This window comes from Megascapheus bottae, chromosome 27 (genome assembly GCF_031878675.1).
Source record: "Megascapheus bottae isolate mThoBot1 chromosome 27, mThoBot2.hap1, whole genome shotgun sequence".
Classification (NCBI taxonomy): domain Eukaryota; kingdom Metazoa; phylum Chordata; class Mammalia; order Rodentia; family Geomyidae; genus Megascapheus; species Megascapheus bottae.
Window position 1 is genome coordinate 16,776,290 of NC_143535.1, and position 22,388 is coordinate 16,798,677.

The window sequence follows — 22,388 nt, forward strand, 5'->3', positions numbered from 1 at the left end:
TGGCTCCGCCTCGTTTCCCACTTTGGCCTCTGATTCTTAGCATTGCCGAAATATTACTCCCAGAAATAAACTGACCTTTTGGAAAGTAACCGAAATCATGCATTCCAGATGAGGACAATGAACTTGCTGTCTTAAAAAGTGTAAGTTTCTGAGCCAACACAAAGGAATTATTGGCTGCTACTATGGTCTCTCAAGTTTGGATAAATATGACTGTGATTTCTAAATATTTGTTTGACCAAAAACATTGTGTGTGTGTGTGTGTGTGTGTGTGTGTGCATGTGTTTCTTTTTACCTTAGTTAAAAGTGAGAAAAGGTAATAAAGTGGCTAACTTATGTCTGATATCCAGCTTAGCAGTCATAAGGATTGTTGATACAGAACTGTGATCAGTTCTCCAATAACTTGTCATCTGAGATATATTTGAAGGTATGCACACATGATTTAAATTTTTTTCTTGTGTGAAGATAAATTTAAAAAGAACTAAACACACAAAGCCCTTTGTCTTGAGTTAGGTTGATCAATTTCATTCCTGGTAAACACTATTTCTTGACGGAGTAGGGAGAGACTCTTTTATAATTAGCCTTGTTTTCTAAATCTTAGGTATGCAGAAACTGAAGTTTGGAAACATTACAAGATTTTTCTGAAGGACAAATGTAAAAGAGGTTTTGGAAACTTGCAGACTATGGCAGAAAATATTGTGGTCAGCTGTAACTTAGCTCAGTTTGTGGTTCTTTCATTTACTAGCTTCAAGGTCTTTAACTACACCAACCCCTTAATAACATTTAGCTAATTCACACCATGCTCTCATCAACTTTTTCGGCAACTGCAGTAGCTTACATTATTTCAGCTTCATAGGGAACCTATGATATAAACTATATCAAAGGTAAGCAGACAACCGAAGAAACCAACACACAAAAAAAATAGGAAATTTACTTGGAATCTTCAAACCAGCAAGCATGCAGGACCTGAACTCCAATAACATGACATAATAGTCTGTGCTTTTTACTAGGTAAAAGCATTTCCATTGACAAGATAATTTACCTTTCTTGACTTCAAGATCCCCTTTATAGAAAAGATGCAATGATAGCTACTTTGTAAAATACTGATGATAATTAGAGCTAATTCTCAGCACACTGATAAATTATACAGGCTTGTAGACATTCACACAATGAGACCAAAAGAGGATATACTTAGGAGAGGATCACAAAGGCTCAATATCTATGTTCAGATGGTCGTATAAAATGATACTTATTGAAATGAATGCCAAGAAATAGAAACAGAGGGTTTTTTTTCTTATTTTGTGTTTGCTTTTTAAATTTTTTCCATTGTGTTTGCTTTCTATACCGTTTGTCATATTTATAAGTTTACCTGTTGGGGGGAGGATAAGTAGGGAGCACAGAAATAGAGGGACAAAGGGGGAACAAAATGCAGCTGTAGTACTTCTTGACACTAGGTTGAAAATGGGCTACACAACTTGTGGGGAGGGGTCAGAAGAGAAAATTAGGGTGAAAGTGAGGGAAGGGGTGATGGGGTTCAAAAAGAAATACACACGTTACCTGTATGTAAATGTAACCTCCTCTGTACATTAGTTTTACAATAACAATGAAATTTTTAGAAAAGAATGTCCATCAGTACCTAATAAAATAATTAGGGAACCCTCGCTAACCATGCAGATTTCATTAGTCCATATGTTGGTTTTTTTTCTAAATATATAATATAGTAGTCCCACTTTTTTTTTAATTCAGACCATGAATGGATGAATGAAATATCATCCAAAGATTTTTGCTTCTGTCTCTATGGGTATACTTGAATGTGTAGATTTATTTATCTGGGAAGACTATAGCTCTCATCATAAATACTCAAAAATATCTATGACCCCCACCTCTCTGATATATTAGTATAACTGGTAGATAATCTTGAAGCAAATCATGTATGTTTGTTTGTGTGTGTGTGTGTGTGTGTGTGTGTGTGTGTGTGTGTGCTAGTTCTTGAGTTGAACTTAGGGGCTAAGCACTATCCTTGAGCTTCTTTTTCACAAAGCAAAAGGTGTTCTACCATTTGAGCCACACCTCCACTTTCCAATTTTGGGGTAGATTGGAGATAAGAGACTGCTGAGTTTTCCTACCTAGGCTGATTCTGAACCATGACCCTAAGATCTCAGTATTCCCAGCAGCTAGGATTGTAGATCTGAGCCACCAATACCTTTAAAGCACAGGTTATAAACAAACCTGCTTTCTTCAGATGGGTATAACAGAGTTTGGAAATTTGAAGAAAAGAATGCTTCTATAACTCTACTGTCCTCATTCAGCAGCTCTGTTGGGCACTGCAGGGAAGTTTTTATAAGTACATGTGTTTGCATGTGTTTACATGAACCCTTGGAGTAAGTCATTTTTGTGAAGCTAGCTGAAAACCTGTCTTAAATTGTCTGTCCTCCACTTTATCCTGTTGCCTAATTAATCTCACAAACTGCAGGCTCCCACAAACCACTCTGTGCCATGGGACATTTGAAAAGCATGTGGGAATGCTGATGAAACTTCATGTCACTTGTCTTGATTGTTGCCAGAGCAGGTACCTCCGCCCCAGCTCATCAGAGATGGGGCTGTGCTAGGCTTATGAGCAATGGATGTCTGGAAAGGGGGAGAGAGGCAAGTGAGTCACTACCTAGAAGAGCAAAAGCCCCAAACACGAGGAAGGGCACAGCTTCAGGGAGTCCTAAGCCTTGAAATATAGCAGTGGTAACCTGAGACCAATGTATGTGAGGTTTACAAGAAGCTCAGAGCAGCTAGTTCTACTTTTAATGAAGAGGTTGATGGTGTGATTCAAAGGGTGTTATTTAACACAACACCTCACCCACAATTTCAAGGGGGTAAACAATGATTTTTAAAAATAGTGTGAAACTGTGACCAGTCTCTTGTCAGCACTCAGGTTCTTCACCTTTTCTCATTTTCTATTTCTGTTTCTCTGACACGGGAGGGGAGGGTGAATCAAATATTCCTGGACAAAATCAAGTTATGACATCGCATTGAATAAATGTTTAACAGTCCTTCAAAGATTCTAGGGACGTGTATGTAAGCTATTTTTCTAGACCTTCTTATTCATATTTTGCATTTCAATATTAAAAATATGATTGGCCAGGGCTGAAAATGTGGCTTAGTGGTGGAGTGCTTGCATAGCATTCATGAAGCCCTGAGTTACATGGAAGTGATGGGTTAGTTCTAGTGCCACAGTGAAATGTTAAAATCCAGTCAAGCTATGGTAATTACCATCCTAATTCTTGACTACTATTTTGTCCATTCATAAATGGGAATACAGATGAGCATGGAGGTCACTGAGAGGGTGGACTGGGGAGGGAGTCCCTTATTCTCATCCTGATCCAATGCCACAGGCGCTATGAGATGGAAACTTGTGACTTCAGGTTCAGTCACCAAACAGGACATGAAGGAAAGGTCAGAATGACATATGATGGAATAGGATGTAGGTTTTAGAAGAGAATCTCAAGACTTAGATTTGGTACTGGATTCTTAGCTTCAAGGAGTTTGGTCTCTTCTTTTACCCACATGTTAAGATTCACCATTATCTCCTTCACATTTAATCCCTGACCTCTGACAAGCTACATGGAGAGACTCATGTAGGATGGAAATCTTGTTGAGATAAGCCAGTACAATCCATACATACATCAACAAAGCCTCTTAAAAGGTAGCTGTCAAGCTTGGCACCAGTTTTCACATCTGTAATCCTGGCTATTCAGGAAGCTAAGATCTGAGGATCATGGCTTCAAGCCAACCTGGGAAGAAAAGTCCATGAGAACTGTATCTCCAATTAACCACCAGAAAATTGGAAGCAGCACTATAGTTCAAAGTAGTAAAGCACTAGACCTGAGCAAAAAACCTCAGGAACAGTTCTCAGGCCATGAGTTCAATTAACCATCAGAAAATTGGAAGCAGCACTATAGCTCAAAGTAGTAAAGCACTAGACCTGAGAAAAAAACCTCAGGAACAGTGCTCAGGCCATGAGCTCAATTAACCATCAGAAAATTGGAAGCAGCACTATAGCTCAAAGTAGTAAAGCACTAGATCTGAGGAAAAAACCTCAGGAACAGTGCTCAGGTCCTGAGTTCAAGCCCTAAAACCTAGCATCCCCCAAACAAATAGCAGCCTGGTCAAGCAACTGAGGATTGTTTCATTATAATTAGATCTTCTTATTTGCTTTAGGTATTTTCTTCCTTTTCCCTTATATTTATTTTTTTCTGTCCCTTAAAGCTCTTTCTTTACCAAGAAGTAAGAGAAGAGGTGAATTTCCCTGTTGGAAAACCAGGATTGCAAGAATACTATGAAATCTACTATGCTATCCTACTCTAAACAGTGATCAAGGAGTTGGGAATTCTCATGATGTGTTGGGGATTCTCACACACCTATAATCCTACTTGGGAATATCATGGTTCAAAGCCAGCTTGGCAGCAAAGTTCACATATCCCCCTATTAACTGATAATTTGATCTTGTGGTGCACACCTGCAATCATAACTAGAGGAGGGGCTGAGATTGGGAGGATCATGGTTTCAAGTCAGTCCATGCAGAAACATCTGCAAGATTGTTTCTCAACAGATGAAGCTTGGATTGGCGGAACATATCATAATCCCCTATTTTAGGGATTACTAAAATAAGCACATCGCCACCCAGGCACCAAATTGAGGTCTGGATTTGCACCCAAACAGGAAATATAGTATTATCTTGAAAATAAACAGGTCAACAATTGTGTAGAGGTGTGGTTTAGGTGAAGAGCACCTGGCAAATAAGAGTGATGCCCTGAGTTCAAACCCCAGTACTGACAAAAAAAAAAAAGATACGTTTTAGATGATGAGTGATACAGTCTAAAGATAAGCAACAAGTGGTAAGTGATTTCTTCTCCCCAAAGGGAAATTGATCTCCAATTGAATTACATCTATTTGATACTGACAGAACAGCTCACTGTATATTTAATGTAGTCAAAATGCTAGATGAATAACAGATGGAGTCCTACTGTAGCTTCTGATTGTAACTCCAGAAAAATGAGTGGACTCAGGTTTTCCTAAGCACCCTGGACAGTTCCTTTGCGCTTCTGAGTTCTTCCCCTTACATCCTCTGTTTGGGATCAGTGGGTCAATCAAACCGTAGCTACACAGTTTTAAATGTCATGAATGAGAAAGTATCACAGTGTCGCCTTGACCAAGCCATGTGGTGAGAGGTGAAAAGACTAAGACTCAAGGGAAAACAACTTGGTCCAAAATGCGGTATCCCATTCAGATCTTCTCTGCAGCATAAAAACGTTGGCTAATTTGATATTTTTTGTCAGTTTTGGGGCTTGAACTCTGGTTGATATTTATCTTTAAAAAATTATGTAAAAGTAAGAAACTGGGTACCAGAGGCTCATGCTTGTCATGTTAACTACTCAGGAAGCTGATATCTGAGTATCAAAGTTTGAAGCCCATGAGACTCTCGTCTTCAATTAACAAGCTAAAATCCAGAAATGGAGCTGTGGTTCAAGTGGTACAGTACCAGCCTTAAAAGATAAAGCTAAAGGAAAGTGCCTGAGCCCTGATTTCAATCCCCAATGCTGGACTAATGAGAAAGAGACAGACAGACAGACAGACAGACAGACAGACAGACAGACACAGAGATGGAGAAAAGGCAAGAAGCTTATAAGATATTAAAAATATTAACAGAGGGATGGTGCAGTGGTTCATAGCTACAATCCCAGCTGCTTTGGAGACACACATAGAAAGGGTTCAAGCTCTAGGCCAGCTTAGGCAAAAAGTTAACTGAACCCATCCCAAAGAACAAGCCAGGTTCACACACTTGTAGTCTCAACTATACCAGAAGTCACAGGTTGCTGACATGAATCCCGATTGCAGGCAAAAATGCAAGATCTTACCTGAAAATTTACTAAGACAAAAAAGGACTGAAGGCATGGCTCAAGCAGTAAAGTTTCCTGAGTTCAATCCCCAATCCCATCTATTTGTCTATCTATCTAGCTAGCTAGCTAGCTATCTACCTACCTATCTATCTGTCTATCCTGTTACAGAGTTGATATAAATTTAAATATTTATACATATATAATCAGTTCCTTAGTTATAGCCACCTGCATTAAAAATATGTATTTTGTTAGCTCATAATCCAATTTTAATTTTGTGTTGATTTATTTCAATCTTCTTAAAACTACTGTTTAATAAATTTGAAAATAGTGATGTCAACTGTTTTCAAACATAATGCTTTTAGTTGAAAAATTACGGGTGCTCAATAGAAGTCAGAGAAAATTCTGCTAATTAGAGAATAATCTAAATTAGGTCCTAAGTAATGAAATGTGTAATTTTTCAGCCAAAATAATTTTAAAGCTTTTTAGATTTTAACTCAAATGACTGTCTTTAACAAATATTTTTATATCACCAAACTTTTCAAGTCACTCATGTCTATAGTTATTAACATGTTTTACAAATATAAATGGTACAATATTATAATTTGCCTCAACTTTCTTCCATCCTAATAGAAAACACAAAAGTGTCTAATTAAAAATTAAAGTTAGCCAAATGCCAATGACTCATACCCACAATCCTAACTACTCAAGTGGTTGAGATCCCAGAATCATGGTTCGAAGTCAACCTAGGTAGGAAAGTGTGAGATTCTCATTTCCAACCAAAAAGTGCTGGAGGTGGAGTTGGGGCTCAAGTGGTAGAGCTCCAGTCCTGAGCACCAAAAAATAAAAAATGATTAAAAGATAAAAAATTAAATTTGATAAAAGTCATAATGCATGATACTTATAAATTGATAGGTCGAATTAAAACCCCTCTGTACAACTACTTAAAGATAATAAAAATAGAGATATTAGAACAAAATAAAATTGAAGTTGGGGATATATAACTCAGTGGTCGTGTAGTTAGCTAGTCTGCATGAGGTGTACTAGGTTATATGAGGAGGTTTTGAGGCCTTGAGTTACATTTTGAACACCATCAAAAAATTAAATGAAGATAAACTATTAAAAATTTCATCAAAAGAATGCTATTAAAAGTTGGTATGCTCTGAGCTTCCACTAAAGTTAAGGATGAAACTGCTGTTTCAAGTCTGTCATTTGCTCAGGTGATCTTGTTTTTGTACAGTACAGGTTTATGAACTCAGGGCCTTCAATTTGCTAAGGAGTAAATGTTCTAACACTTTAGCCAAGCCCCCAGCACAGATGCTCTGGGTTCGTATTCAAATTTACTTTTCCTGTACTTATATTTATTTTTAAGATCTTTCCCTTATCAGTTTTAATTTTAGCAATTGCAGTTCTCTAAAATCCTTCTGAGCTAAAATGTTGTAATTTACCAATCACAGAAAATAGTAATGTAAGGTTTCCAAATGATTTTGGCTAAACAGAGTCAAAAAGAAAGAATTTATTATGCCAAGCACCTGGCTCAAGCCTGGAATCCTAGGTACTCAGGAAGTTGAGACTTTTAGATCTAAGCCAGCCAGTACAGATCTGCTGTCCCCAGTTAACGGCCAAACGCTGAGCTATAAATATGTCTCAAGGGTCAAAGAACCAGCCAAACTAAGTACCAACTCGATTTCAAGCCCTGATACAAGCAATAAATGAATAAATAAATAAATAAATAAGTACACAAATAGAGGAGGGAAAAGGGGAATGGTGGGATAAGAAAGAACTTATAAATAAATCTCAAAACTGTACAGGACAGGGCGGGGAGTTTGGCCTAGTGGTTAAAGTGCTTGCCTAGCATGCATGAAGACCCGGGCTCGATTCCTCGGCACCACATGCATAGAAAAAAGCCAGAAGTGGTGCTGAGGCTCAAGTGGTAGAGCTCTGGCCTTGAGAAAGTCCAAAGACAGTGCTCAGGCCCTGAGCTCAAGCCTAGGACTGGAAAAAAAAAAACAAAAAAACAAAAAAAAAAAACTGTACGGGACATTTAGGTCACTTGGTATGAGGAGTAAACATTTGCACAATTTGACTACAGGAAGAAAACTGCATGCATCTCTTTATACTTTTTTTGCATGCAAAATGAGCATCAAAGAAAAAAATTAAATTTAATGGGTTTAACTATAATTATGAAAATGTCTACGAGTGTTGTCATCAGTAACTTTTTATGAGCTATTATAGTATGGCCTCTTTGAATTGGCACAGTTTAAGGAATGGGTTTTCTACTGATTCCTGTATATTTTTTGTCCCGTGGCTTCCCCTCTAAGGAACAACATTGATGACACCATGGCGCTGTGATCCACTGGCTAGCTTTAAGCCAAGATTCTCAGCTCTCAGCCTCCTTAGTAGCGAGACTACAGGTGTAAACCACTAACTAGTGCCTAGCTTAAATTCTCTTTTGAATTGAATCATTTCGAAATCGTCCATTAAAATTTTCTGGGCTTAGAAAATTACAGTTATTAACAACAAAAAAAATATGGACCAGGAGATCTCTTAAAAAAAATTCTACATTTGTACTTTCTTCACAGAACCTTTTATCCTGTCATAGCGTTAACTTTTTAATTGAAAAAAAAATAAACTCCCAAAGCTTTACTTGAGTCTATAAATGGAAGAAAAACTAAACATTTTTGATACTATTTTGATGTATTTTCATTATTAAACCTATGACTGAACCTCTTTCAACCAGATTTTAGCATAATTAAATTCTAATATTCTAAGTCACCTGTTATTTGTGACTGACGGACATATTCTGCACATAGAGAATGATATTAATTATTGTAATTATTGTTCAACTATCTTCAATAGAATTGATAAATCTGCCTCTTTAATCACTTTTCTGTCTCTATCCTTCAGCTGAGAAACCTGGTTGAAAACAGTAATATGAAACTGGCAAGACTTGACTGCCTGTGCATATTTCCTCTTTGAATGGACACAACACAATCACAGTCACTACCTCCATCTTTGTCATGTGTACACAAGAAAAGATGAAATGAAAAACAATCCTGAAGAACGTTTTTTTTTTAAGCTGCATGAACAGTCAGGCTCCATAGCCCCTTCTACCACTGCAGACATTAAATCACCGCCTTTAGAAAACTCAGTGCTTAAAATAACTGCACATTTTCCAGCAGTTGCTGATGCATTCTTGGGAGATTTGTGTTTGAGGGCTGTGATGTGGGCAGTGACGCCTTGAAGTCTCCAGGGTGAAGGTTAGGGCGCACAAACATTTTATGCCAGTGATACACCCATCGTTTAACTTTCTTGAGAATAAAAGTTTAAATACTTGCATTTTTATCCAATGAGCACTTTGATATCTTTTGAAGTTATTTCCTGTATAAAGAGATTATTGCCCAAAGAGCCTCAATTTAACGAACTAGTTAGCTGAGGTCTATACTGTAGAGTAAATGGCCAAGCCACCATGGGGAAAGCATTCCTCTGGTTCACTTCGAGCTCTAGACAGGACTTCTCAGCACCAGCTCATGCATATCTACCAGAACTGGCTACTTTGACCACTTACACTGCCAGTGGAAGGCCTGCTGGCTTTGTGCCTCTCTCAGGCTCTGGCAAGAATCAGGTCCTGAGTCACAGAGTGCTCGTCAATCACTCCATCACTGGGGCAGCAACTTCCAATGGCTTCCCAGCACCACTCAAGAGCCAAAAGAATTCACTGCCCCACACCTGCCAAAGGTGAACGTAGTTCATTTGACTGGTGAGCACTCTTGGAAAGGAGACATGAATTTAAAGAGTTGTATCTGAATGACTGAACCACACACAGCTGAAACCTCTGCTCACTACAGAGTCATCAACTAAAAGAGGTTCTAATGGGATTCTCTCCAGTCTATGGGTAGTATATACAGACTATGTATTACCTATACCTTCTGATAAACACTAAGGCACAAAATTATGAAGTAGCCTACAAAACTCAACAAAGTGGAACTTCTAACCAGTGCTAATGGCTCATTCCTGTAATCCAAGTTACTCAAGAGGCTGAGATCTGAGGATTAGCATTCAAAGCTAGCCCAGGCAGGAAAGTCTATGGGACTCCAGTTAAACACCAGAAAACTGAAATTGGTAGTATGGTCCAAAGTGATAGAGTGCTAGCCTTGAGCGGGGGGGGGGGGGGGGGGGGGGGGGGGGGGGGGGGGGGAGGAAAGAAATTACCACAAGGACAGTGCCCAAGACCTGAGTTCAAGCCCAAGGACCACTACCACCACCAAAAACAAAAAGGTGGGACTATTTTTAATGCAACTATTGTTATTTATACTTTGTTAGAGTGAAAAATCAGAAAATGCTACTGAGTACAGCATGATGAGTTCTAGGAAAAACCTAAAGACTGTTGTATGAATTGGGCAATAATTTTTCTGGTCTATTTAATTTTTCTAATCAAAAATAATCTTATCCACTAACAGGTTAACAGTAATTATTGTATCTGTTTAGTAATAAAACAACAACTATAGGCAAAGAAACTCATTTCAGCAATTTTTATCAAGTTATTTGGATGTATATATTATGATATTCAGGAACGATCACAATTTTATGTTTCTTTCTAGTTTATGGAACAAAGAGATCTGGTAAAATGAAGCTTCAGAATATTCCAGACTGCTTCATAGTATGTTAGCTTGAATTAACCGCAATTTCCTTCTTTGTAGTTTCAAAGCAGTTGAATGTCAAGTCTATATTGACAATCTGAGCATTTGACTCCTGTCCAGCATGCAGATGATATGGTATTGAAACTGAAAAGTAAGAAGTTAGAAAAAATACAAGTTAAACATCAAGACAACATGGACACTCCAGATAAAGCTATAGAAGGCAGAGCATCAAAAACAGTAGACATTATAGGAAGGTCTCTGCTTTAATTATGTTTCTAGATTTTCATGAAATGTGTTTTGAGCAAGGGTTTCCCTGAGTATGAGTTCCGAAACCAGAGGTTCATAGAGGATACCAGTAATTTGTATGGCACTTTGCAAAGTGAAAAAGGGAATTGGATCTTGGCTGGGACCCATTAGATGAGAAAAGAAAGCAAAGCAAGAACAGATTCTTGGGAAAGATGAGGCCTTGCCCGAGGTGTACTAGTCACGCACTTAAAACCCTTAAACATCAAAACCCTGTTTAACACATGCTAACGCCCAGCTGGATATGATTTTCAATTCTCCCCTTAATTTTTCTCAGGTGCTGAACTTGTAAGTCGCCCCCCCCCCCCCAACTACATCAAGCACATGTGAAACTGTCTAACTCTGTGCAGTAACTGGGGATTTACTGCAACTATGAGTTCCAAAGGAAACTATCTTATTTTAATTTGAGATACTAGTCACATGGCAGATTTGAGGGGTGGGGAGAGAGAGCCAGCCTAGTTCAGGAAACTACAATTGGTCACACTTTTGTGACAAGTTACCTGTGATAACACACACTTTCCACAGATACTTTTAAGTGATAACGCTGTTTGACTTCTCTTAAAGAAGAGTAATGAGAGAGAAGTAGACAGCTTGAGTTCCAATCTTTGTTTTCTCAGGGAAGGAAAAGAGGCAGAGTCCCAGAAATCTTTTCTTTTCTTTTTTGAATGAATATGGGAGAAATTACAAAATTTCAGAGGAAGGATTGGAGTAAAGAAGAGGGCTTGGGGGAAAGTGGGTGGATCAACCTCCTTTCAAGCTACATTTCACCAAATGGGCTTCTGGGGGGATATGGAAAAGAATTGGCATTTAAAGAATTTGTTTTTGCTTCTTGCTCATCCATCTGAGTTTTAGCTTTGGTTGTTTCCTTGTCAGAAGATTTAAAAATGTAGATAGGTAAGGTTAGCTTCTTTGGTTTATGATAATTACACAAAGCTTGTAATTTATTAAAAATATAGATAGGTAGAGACAGACAGACAGACAGACAGACAGAGACAGACAAAAAAACCTCCTGCTCCTTTTTTCTGCTTAGAACTGAGTTATAAAGACAGATTTCAATTCTGCAAATAAACAAACTTCAGGATAAAATGTCATGTCTGAATTTTTTTATTTTTAAATACTTTTTGAGGGAAGTTACATACTTTAGAGACTTCAAAGCACATGTTGTTAATCACTCTATTGGCATTTAATTAGGATGTGCTGTTCTGACTTATTAAATCTAAATGAAAGCCGTATTGGAGACCTTTAATATATAGTTCAATTCGATGAAGTGGGGTGAGATGTCCATAAGGATGGATGGAGGGAATTAATTTCCATGTGTGTATTTTAGAGTAGCATTCTTCCCTAAAAGCCCATCCTGCAAGAGCAGGAAGCTGCTATGGTATTGCAAGTTGCTGGTTTGTTACCAAAGACATATTTTGCAGTTACAGAGTCGTTTTGATCAGAAATATGAAATGGACCATAAAATGATAGTTCAATCCTCATTTTGGCAACGAAAGCAGCAGATTATAGGAGATTCACCAAAGGTCTCATTGGCAGGTGTGAATTACACCTAAATTCTGGCCCTTGGCTTTTCCAACTATTTATACAAAATGACATTGATTTTTGCGAAGTTTCATGGTCATTCTTCCATTCTACATTTTCTTTGTGGCCTTAGGTCTCAAAATGCCTGCATTGTTACTGATGTATTGAGGATACATTTTGCAATGCTCATCTTCAGGTGAACATGGAAAGTTAGAAGAAATAAATTAGTTCTTTCTAAGACTATATTAAAGAGAGCCACACAGGGATGGTAGAGTCAGGACATATACCTCTTCCTGTTTCCTCAAGGATTTCCTCTATGAAAATTTCTATCTTGTTTCTCCAAAGATTAGAGTATTGAGAAATAAGAAATTCTACAGTGGACCAGGTATGGGTAGCTCATACCTGTCATTTTAGCTGCTCAAGAGACTGATATCTGAAAATTACAGTTCAAAGCTAGCCCTGAAAAAAAAAGCCTGTGAGGCTCTGATTTCCAATTGATTGCTCACCCCCCCCCAAAAATGCCAGTAGAGCTACTGTGCTTCGAGTAGTAGAGTGTTAGCCTTGAGCACAAAAGTTCAAGGGACAGTGACCAGGCCCTAAGAGTTAAAAAAAAGAAAAAAGAAATCCTAGGGTGAGTAAAGTTTATTGGTCTTAATATAATGTCTTCTTCATTCCAAAATAAAAATAAATGACTAGAAATACCAAACTCTGAAACCAAACGTTATTACTCTGAGTCACTAAAAATTCCTTGGGCTGAGCCTCAGTGGTGCACTCCTGTAATCTTAACCTACTCAGGAGGCTAATACCTGAGGATTGTAGTTCAAATCCAGCCTGGAGGTTGTCTTTCTCAAAAAAGCAAAGGGACATTGCCCAGGCCCTGTGTTCAAGCCCCAGTACAAGTACACACACACACACACACACACACACACACACACACACACACACACACACCAAAAAGTAAAACGAAAACAGACTTCTTTGGCAATAAACTCTGATAGGGAGTAACACAAGTTTGTCTTAACCTATCCTACAAAGAGTCTATATTTGGCAAATATGGTTGAGTTTATTTAGAGGATGAGCCTCTAAACACTCTCAGAATTATAATATAATAATGTAAGCATTGAATTCCATTTCTAGGATTCACAAAAATACCCAATTATGAGAAATATCTGGCCATTTGGAAGTTCAAATCAGAAACAGTAGATCTGTATGAGAAAATAGTGTGATTTCAGAGCCATGGAAATTTCAAAGTACGATCTGGGGCGCTCATCTGAGATGACTTAAGTCATCTCATTTTTGAGTTCTGAAGCTAAACACAACATCTCTTTTGGGTGACAGTGTTTCTTACATGCTCAGAGCACATGCCTGTACCATACCTAGAGAAATCATGTTGCCTTTCCAAGAGGACATTTCAGGGGCATTCCCTTCAAGAACTGAAAAAAAAAATATTCTAGCCTTGATTCAGAAGTGATTTTTGTGTTTGAAATACACACATAAAAACACATGACCTGATGGATCCCAGCAATTATCCCAGTAAAAATTTTGTCTAAATCATCTTATAGGGAAAAGTGGTAAGATGGAAAATAAGACGATGATCAAAAATGTTTGAGAGCTTCCCATGTACTCTATTCTTGGAAACTGGCAATGTTCATTTGCCTGTAAAAATGCTCTGGAAAATCCTACAAAAACAATGACACACAAAAAAATAATGCGTTAAACCATTCTGACCACAAAACTCATCAACTCTGAAAATACCTCATACCATCTCAAGGTCCATTAATATTTCCATGAAATAAATAGTGAACAAGTAAGTTGCTTGCTACTCACTGTTGCCAGAAGTTCTGAGTTTTCCAACACTCCTAAATTGGAGGACAGAGAAGTACAACTGTGAATCAGGCCATGCAGAAAATATTACAGATGTAGGACTTGGTAAGAATATCTTGAAAAGCAGAAGAAAATCTGGAGGCTACTGGTTGAATTATTCACGTCTACATGACAGCTTCCAGTCATGTCTTAACACCTCACTCTATAGTTAGAGGAATAGCAAGATCCTTTGAGAAATTTTTTGGCCTAGTTTTAGCTGAACACATTTTTTTAATTATGGTAAAATGTACATTACATTAAATTTATTGTCTTTATTTTTGTTTTGTTTTATTTTTTGGTGCTAATCCTGGGGCTTGAACTCAGGGCTCGGGTGCTATTTCTATGCTAAGGCTAGCATTTTAACATTTGACCATTTATGGCTTTTGGATGGATAATTGGAAATAAGAGTCTCATGGAGATTTTTGACCTGACTAGCTTTGATCTTTGCTCCTCAGATCTCAGCCTCCTGAGAAGCTAGAATTAGAGATGTGAACCATTGGCGCGTAGCTCTTTACAGATCTTAAATGTCCAGTTTGAATTAAATATATTCCATTAAATAGATAATTAAATATATAATCATTACTAGATACATACATACAACATTTTTACTCTCCCAAACTTTAGATTATGAACCCTTTAAACAAAGGCTTTACATTTCTCAATTCTTCCCATTCCGCTCTCTGATTCTATGATTCACTACTCCAAAGGAATCACATCAGTGTTTGTACTTTTGTGCCTGTACATTCATTTCATAGAATGTTCATCTTGCATCGATTAGAACTCTTTCTGCATTAAGACCATATAATAGTCCAGCAAATGTAAATTATATTATTTAAATAAGCCTATCCATTCTTGGGAGTTTGGTTGTTCCCACCTTTTAGTTGTTGTGAATACTAATACAGTGAGTGTATGTGTGTGTGTGTGTGTGTGTGTATGTGTGTGTGTGTGTGTGTGTGTGTGTATGTGTGTGTACAAGCAGCATTCCAAGTCCCTCCTTTTAATTCTTTGGGGTTTTTCACTAAAAGCAGAATTGGAAAGTGCTAGAACAATTCTGCTTTTAACTTTTGGAGAAACCTCCACTATAGCAAATGCTGCATTTTACATAGCTTCCAACAGAGCACAGAAGTCTAGTTTCTCTAAGTCTTCTCTTATACTTGAATGCCTTTTCTCCTGTTTATGAGCCATTTTTATAACTTGTAGAAAGAAGTGTCTACTATAACCCTTTACCTGTTTTTTTATATATTTTTTTGCCAGTCATGGGCTTTGAACTCAGGGCTTGAGCTCTGTCCTTGGGTTTTCTCAAGGCTAGAGCTCTACCACTTGAGCTACAGCACCACTTTTGGATTTTTTCTATATATGTGGTACTGAGGAATCGAACCCAGGTCTTCGTGTATGCTAGGCAAGCACTCTACCACTAGGCCAAACTCCCGGCCTCCTTTACCTGTTTTAAATTTAGGTTGCTTGGTTTTTGTTGTGGTTGATTTTTAAAAATCATTGTCCTCTTCCTACAAGTGAGATTAATTCACTCTCAGTCAGTAAACTTTTATGACTTGAATAGCTTTCAAGAAGCTAAAATTATAGCTCTTTATTCATTTAATGTTTTCTATGTTTAAAAATATGTTAAGATTCAGCAATAGAGCCCTTAGTTAGCATGCATGAAGACCTGGGTTCTATCCCCAGTACCACAAAAGAATGAAGGAAAGACAGAAGGAAAGACAGGGAGAGAAAAGAGGGAGAAGAAAGAAGAGGGAAGGATAGAAGGAAGAGAAGAAGGGAGGGAGGGAAGGAAGGAGGGAAGAAAGAGCAGAGAATACATTTATAGTTTAGTTAAATGCTTTTATTGACAAGTGATGATATGCCCCAAGCTAATAAGAGTCAAAGTTAAGTCTGGAAATTGAGTCCCCATGCAGAAGCCAGATGTTCCTAGACTGTGTGTGAGCCCAGGTGTTCTCCTGCTTCATTCAGCAGGTAACCGTAGATCTCTCAGTATCTGCTCAGCAGTGTGCTGGGTACTGCACACTCAGCAGGGGTTAAAGCCAACAAAGATCCCTACTTTCCTGGCACTTACATTTTGGACAACCTGAAAGTCTCTCTGCCTTTAGATTATACAGTGTGATGCTTTTTTCTAATACGGAGAAGGTCTAAGTATCTTTTGAATATAAAAAGAAAATTCAAGGTCAAGAGTTTGGCCTAATGGTAGAGTGCTTGCCTAGCATGCATGAAGACCAGGGTTCGATTCCTCGGTACTACATACAAAGAAAAAAGCCAGAAGTGGTGCTGAGGCTCAAGTAGTAGAGCTCTAGCCTTGAGAAAGTCCAGGACTGGCAAAAAAAAAAATGAAAAGAAAAAGCAAATTCAGAGTTGGGAACTAATGGTGTATATTTGTAATCCTAGCTACTCAGGAGGCTGAGATCTAAGAATCATGCTTCAAAGCCATCCTGGGTAGAAAAATTTATCTCCAATGAACCACCAAAAATCAAAAAGTGTAGATTAAGTTATAAAGTGCTAGCCTTAAGAACAAAAGCTCAGATACATATACCCAGGCCCTGAGTTCAAATCTCTGTGCATTCTTGCTGGTCACAAAGCTGCAGTTCAAGAGAATAAGATACATCCAAATCAACTAGCCTACTCCATGCCTCCAACACATACTCTAAAATCTCTTTCTGATTGTAAATGGATTACCTCTGTACTCTTTTGTAACTGGAAAGATGGGAATGAACTCTCTAACTTCTGTTCTTATAATTTGATTGAAGATCCAGAACTAATTCTATTTGATTGAGGATCCATTCTAGCGATCCTTTTTTGTCTTAACTTCTTCTCTAGAGACCCTTGTTCCAAATACAGCCATACTTGGGAACAAGGTTTCAACAAACGAATTTATAAAGAGGAAATCACAGCCATCCATTGCAAAACACCCAGTTCAAAACTTACTCTTCCTTACACCTCCTCAGAAATACCCATCACACACTGAAGTCCTGCTAAAGAACCACTCTTCATAAAAACTCAGTAATGCTAAACATTATTTATGAGTCTATAGAACTGTTATGCTCAAGAACTATTTGTCAACTACAGTGGACATTTTCAGAGCGACAGAACTGGATTTTACCTTTCCTTCAAATTTACTATCATGTCACCACCTGGTGCAGAGTAGGGCAAGGGGAAAAGAACTAAGCAATGAGTAAGCAAATGAATAATCAAGTCTGCTTGTCCACCCGGACCCCATTCCATACGGTTCCAAGAAGGATGTAAGTTCCTCCCCACGAAATGACAGCTACAACACACACGTAGAGGAGAGCACTCCATCATGCATTCTTAGCCATGCTTCTGTCCCTCTCAAGGAGACTTCAAAAGAAGGCAAACAGACCTGGTACACAGGAGCCCGCTTCTTCTCACCCCCTCCTGATTCCTCTGACAGCAAAATGCCAGAATGAATCTCCTTTCTGAGCTATGAGGTTAATGTGGCCATTTATAGATAGGAGGAGGAGATTAAGGATGTTGAAAGGGGAACGATTTCATGCTTTGCTTTTGATCCCTATCTGGCACACCCCAAAGCTGCCATGTGCCCCACACCTGATAAATACTGTTTTATAAATGGCAAAGAAGAGAATTTAAAGTCATAAATCTATCTCCACCACCAACCCCCTTGCCTTTTTTTGTGTGTAGGATCTATAGGATAATTAAAACCATGCTCTTGCTCTGTAAATGAAGCCTCCTGTCTCTGGCAGTCCTCTTTCAAATGAACTTGGGGGCAATGTCAGTGCAAAGGGCAACCGTGGGTTGATGGTGCCCAGGCTGCAGTGAAGCAGCCTCTGCCCTTAGGAGTCACTGGGTGTGTGTGCCACCCAGGGCTGCAGCCATAAACAAGGACCTCCAGCCAGCTCTGTCTGGTGCTTTGAACTTGGTTAATGCATGGTGCTAATGAGTATCTCGTCAAGATTTAGCTCATTTCAGAGAAAGAAAACCTATTTCCACAGTCATAGACTTACCCTCAAGTATCAGCTATGGGTTTTTTTCAGTTATCTACAGACATATACTTAGGGGGGGAAAAAAAGAGCAGGAAACGGGCTGGGAGTTTGGCCAAGTGGTAGAGTGCTTGGCTAGCATGCACGAAGACCCAGGTTCAATTCCTCAGTACCACATACGTAGAAAATAAAAAAGCCAGAGTGGTGCTGAGGCTCAAGTGATAGAGTTCTAGCCTTGAGAAAATCCAAGGACAGTGCTCAGGCCCAGAGCTCAAGCCCAGGACTGGCAAAAAAAGAGAGAGAGAGAGAGAGAGAGAGAGAGAGAGAGAGAGAGAGAGAGAGAGAGAGAGAGAGAGAGAGAGAGAGAGAGAGAGAGAGAGAGCAAGAACGGGAAAGCTCTGTGGGAAAATGTTTGTAGTGTGGCTATTACTCAAAAATTCAGAATATAATACATACCTGTGTTATGATTACAGAAACAAATACATATAAGTATGTTATATCCAAAGGAAAATTCCAATGGTATAAGTACTTTGAACAACTAAGAGTGTAGGAAAATGAATGCCAGGAAGATGGAAGTTGAGGTTTTAGGGAAGCTGATGTGAAGGAGAAGGGAATAGATGAATAAAAAGAGCAAGGCTGGAAAATGTAGTGAGAATATTTGAAGTACTTGTGTGAAAATGGAATGTAGGTGGGTCGTTTGGTAGGGACAGAGAATGATAGGATGACATTGGTCAAGATGCATTGTTCTCATAAACTGATGTGTGGAATTAAAACAACTCCTTTATACAGCTACTTAGAGATAATAAAAAGCCAGGGACTGGTAGGTCAAGCCTGTAATCCTAGCTATTCAAGCCTAGAATCTGAACTGAGATATGAGGATCACAGTTCAAAGCCAGCCTGTGCAGGAAAGTCTATGAGACTCATCTCCATTAGCCACCAATAAGCAAGAAGTGGTATTGTGATTCATAGTGGTAGAATGAGTGAAGCAGCTCAGGGACAGCGCCCAGGCCCTGCATTCAAGCCATATGAATGACAGACAAAAATGGTAATAAAATATTAAAATTATATAACAAAGAAACGTCAGTTAAATTGTCCATTTATTAGTGGAATTATTTGGTCTCTTATTATTTACTATTTTTGAGTTCTTTATTTAAAAAATTTAGATATCAATCCTTGTCAAGTGAATGTTTGATAGACTTTTTTCCCATTCTCCTCCTTCTCTTCTCCCTCCTCCTCCTCCTGCTCCTCCTCCTCCTCTTCTTCCCTCCTCCTCCTCCTCCTCCTCCTCCTCCTCTTTCTTCTTCTTCTTCCTCCTTCTCCTCCTCCTTCTATCCAAGACTAGGACCGAAACTTGGAATCAGCAGTCTCTTTTGCTCATTGGCTAGAACACAACCAACAGAGCCACGCCTACTGTAAGACAAAGCCCATTACTGTAAGACAAACCCTTTTACATTAAATCTGTTGTTTGTATATTTCCAATCCTTTCCACATTTGAATATTCCCTGTGGAAAAGCATAGACTCTCCCATCCTTCCTTTTATTTCTTACCTCTCTTAGTAACTCTCTCCCCAGTAGAATGTAATTCCCAGATGAACAGAGTTTATAGGTCAACTACAATGATAGGTATATATTTATCTACTTTTGGCATATGTACATAAGATGTATATATGCTTAGGTCTAGCACTTAATAGATAAGAGATCTTCATAGGACAAATAAACACATGTGTACTCTTACAGGACAACACATAGATTTGGGGTGTTTATACCCTAAACTTGATACATAGAGCCAAGTCTTCCATAGATGTCCACAATTACTAGAGGAGGAATAGCCCAAAGGCAGATCAGTCCTGCTGCAGCTGAATTTACTCACTGCAAGCATGAATTCTCTTCTATTGCCCCTCCCTACCCTTTTACAGTCTCATTTGCGTTTGAGTTCTGGTGTGGATGTTGGGACTGTTTAGCTTTGTTTTGGAACATAGACCTATCTCAGTGACCCATACTGCTTACCAAGAGGCACCCTACCCTGCTTATCTGCAGGGTCATGTTTTTGATCTCTGTAATACTGGCAATATTTTCCCGTAAGCCCCTGGAATAAGAAAAGCAGATCATACAGTGGAAAGTGATCTGATCTCTCGGCACGCTATGCCTGACAGACATCGCTAGTGACACCAGATAGCATGAACAACATCCACTAAATAGAAACTTGGACAACTTCTGGGTTTACTTTTTCTTCTCCTCCTTCCACTGATTCAATTTAATGCCCACCCACTAAGCCTCAGCCTTCACTCCTGTCCTGCTCATCCACTGGGTTAAGTAGGTGCATTCCTCTTCACAGTCATATTCTTTGTGCGCTCTCCCTCTCTCTCTCTCTCTCTCTCTCTCTCTCTCTCTCTCTCTCTCTCTCTCTCTCTCTCTCTCTCTCTCTCTCTCTCTTTCTCTGCATAAATACACATACACATACATGAATATGCATATATATGTTGCATATTGTATATATATTATATATATATGCTGTTGTATATATTGTTTATGTATATGTTGTAAATATATATAATGTTTTCCATCATGCTTACGTACTACTTTGTCATATATATATATTTGTGCAAAGGAATTTTAATTCAACGTATCAGCTTATGTCTACAATCCATCTTAGTCAAGGTCACCTTTTCCAGCAATCTCCCCCATCTCTCCAAATTCTAAATGTCCCTCCACAAAGCTACTGGGTTCTATTTTTGCATATGTGTGTTGAATATCACTGTATTTTCCCACCCTCCTTCTCCTGGTCCATCTGTTTTCTCTTCTTTTGACTTCTTCTCCTGACAACATGCATTTCAGCTTCCTGGTATTCATTTTGTTAAACTCTGAGTTGGTTCTCCTAAGGAGTTTTACCACTAAAATCCTTCCCTGCATGTACAATATGTTTGTGTATATCTGCACATGATCCAATGTATGTTTTCATGCATTTATGATTTAGATATAATCTACATTTGGGAGAAACCATACATTTTGTGTTTCTCTTAGCCTGATTTACTTCAAGCTTTTGCCTATTTAGTGAACTGAATTTATGTAAAGTGCATGTTGATCACCTATGACTCCCTGCACTTTGACTGGTCAGGCCCAAACTCTAGCCCCTGTAAGCAGCCTTCTCAGATGCTCATGACCTCCACAATCTCCCCACTCTGTCCTTTCCTAGCAGGTGGAATCCACAATTCTTTGTCACAATTCTCCTTCCTATGATTGTTGTGGTTTCAGATGTAATAGTTCTGTCTTCATAACTAGATTATGAATTCCCAGAAACCAATCATCACATCCCTTATCCCATTGTGCTTCCTTAGTGGCAAATTATTAGCTATGTGAGGACTTCCGGGCCTATCCATGAATTTCTTTTTAATTGTATTTTATTGTCGGGGTAATATATTGAGGGGTTACAGTTACATTAGTCAGGTAGTCAGTTCTTGAACCTTGATACCCCTTCTCATATTTTTGTCTCCCTTTCCCTCCCCTCACTCCCTCCTAATCATCTTGTTTTTGTTTTTGTTTTGAGTTTACAGTTATTTTGCTTTCTTTTGGTTTGGTTTGGGGGTTTTTACCATGATTTATAAAATATACCTTTAAGTAGCTATACACAGGGGGTTCAATTAGTCATGTCATGATCAATTTTACAGCTTTCCTCATTCCTCCCCAACTCTCCCAACTCCACCTATCTAGTCAATTTTCCTACTTCCATTTCCACATTGAGCATTATGAACATTTTTATGCAAACTCAGGGGGACAAAGGACTCATACTAAATAAATACTCAGCAGAGAAGGAAGAGGAAGAAAATGAAATTCCATCTTCCTTTTGCTATACACAATTGAGCACGTCCCATCAACTCTGACCTAAATGATTAAGGAGTAGATGGAGAAAACACAGCTGACACAATGTTACTGTCTAGGAGTCTCTGAGTTCAGATGACAGGAAGACCTAATGCATCGAGCAGGTTAGATTCCTTTGCTGCGTGTGCATGCTGACATTCCAAGACCCCAGAGGTCACGATATGCTCATGTGATTAGCAAACAGGCACTCATGAATGATGAGAGCAGGCCAGGCTGAAGGGAATTGGGTGGGACAGGACAGAGATCCTTCCAGTCTGGTCAGGGAGCAAATGAGAAACCTGAGGGATTGAGGGAGGGGGAGGATGGGAAGAGAAGAGGAGGTCCCTCTGTCCTGACCCT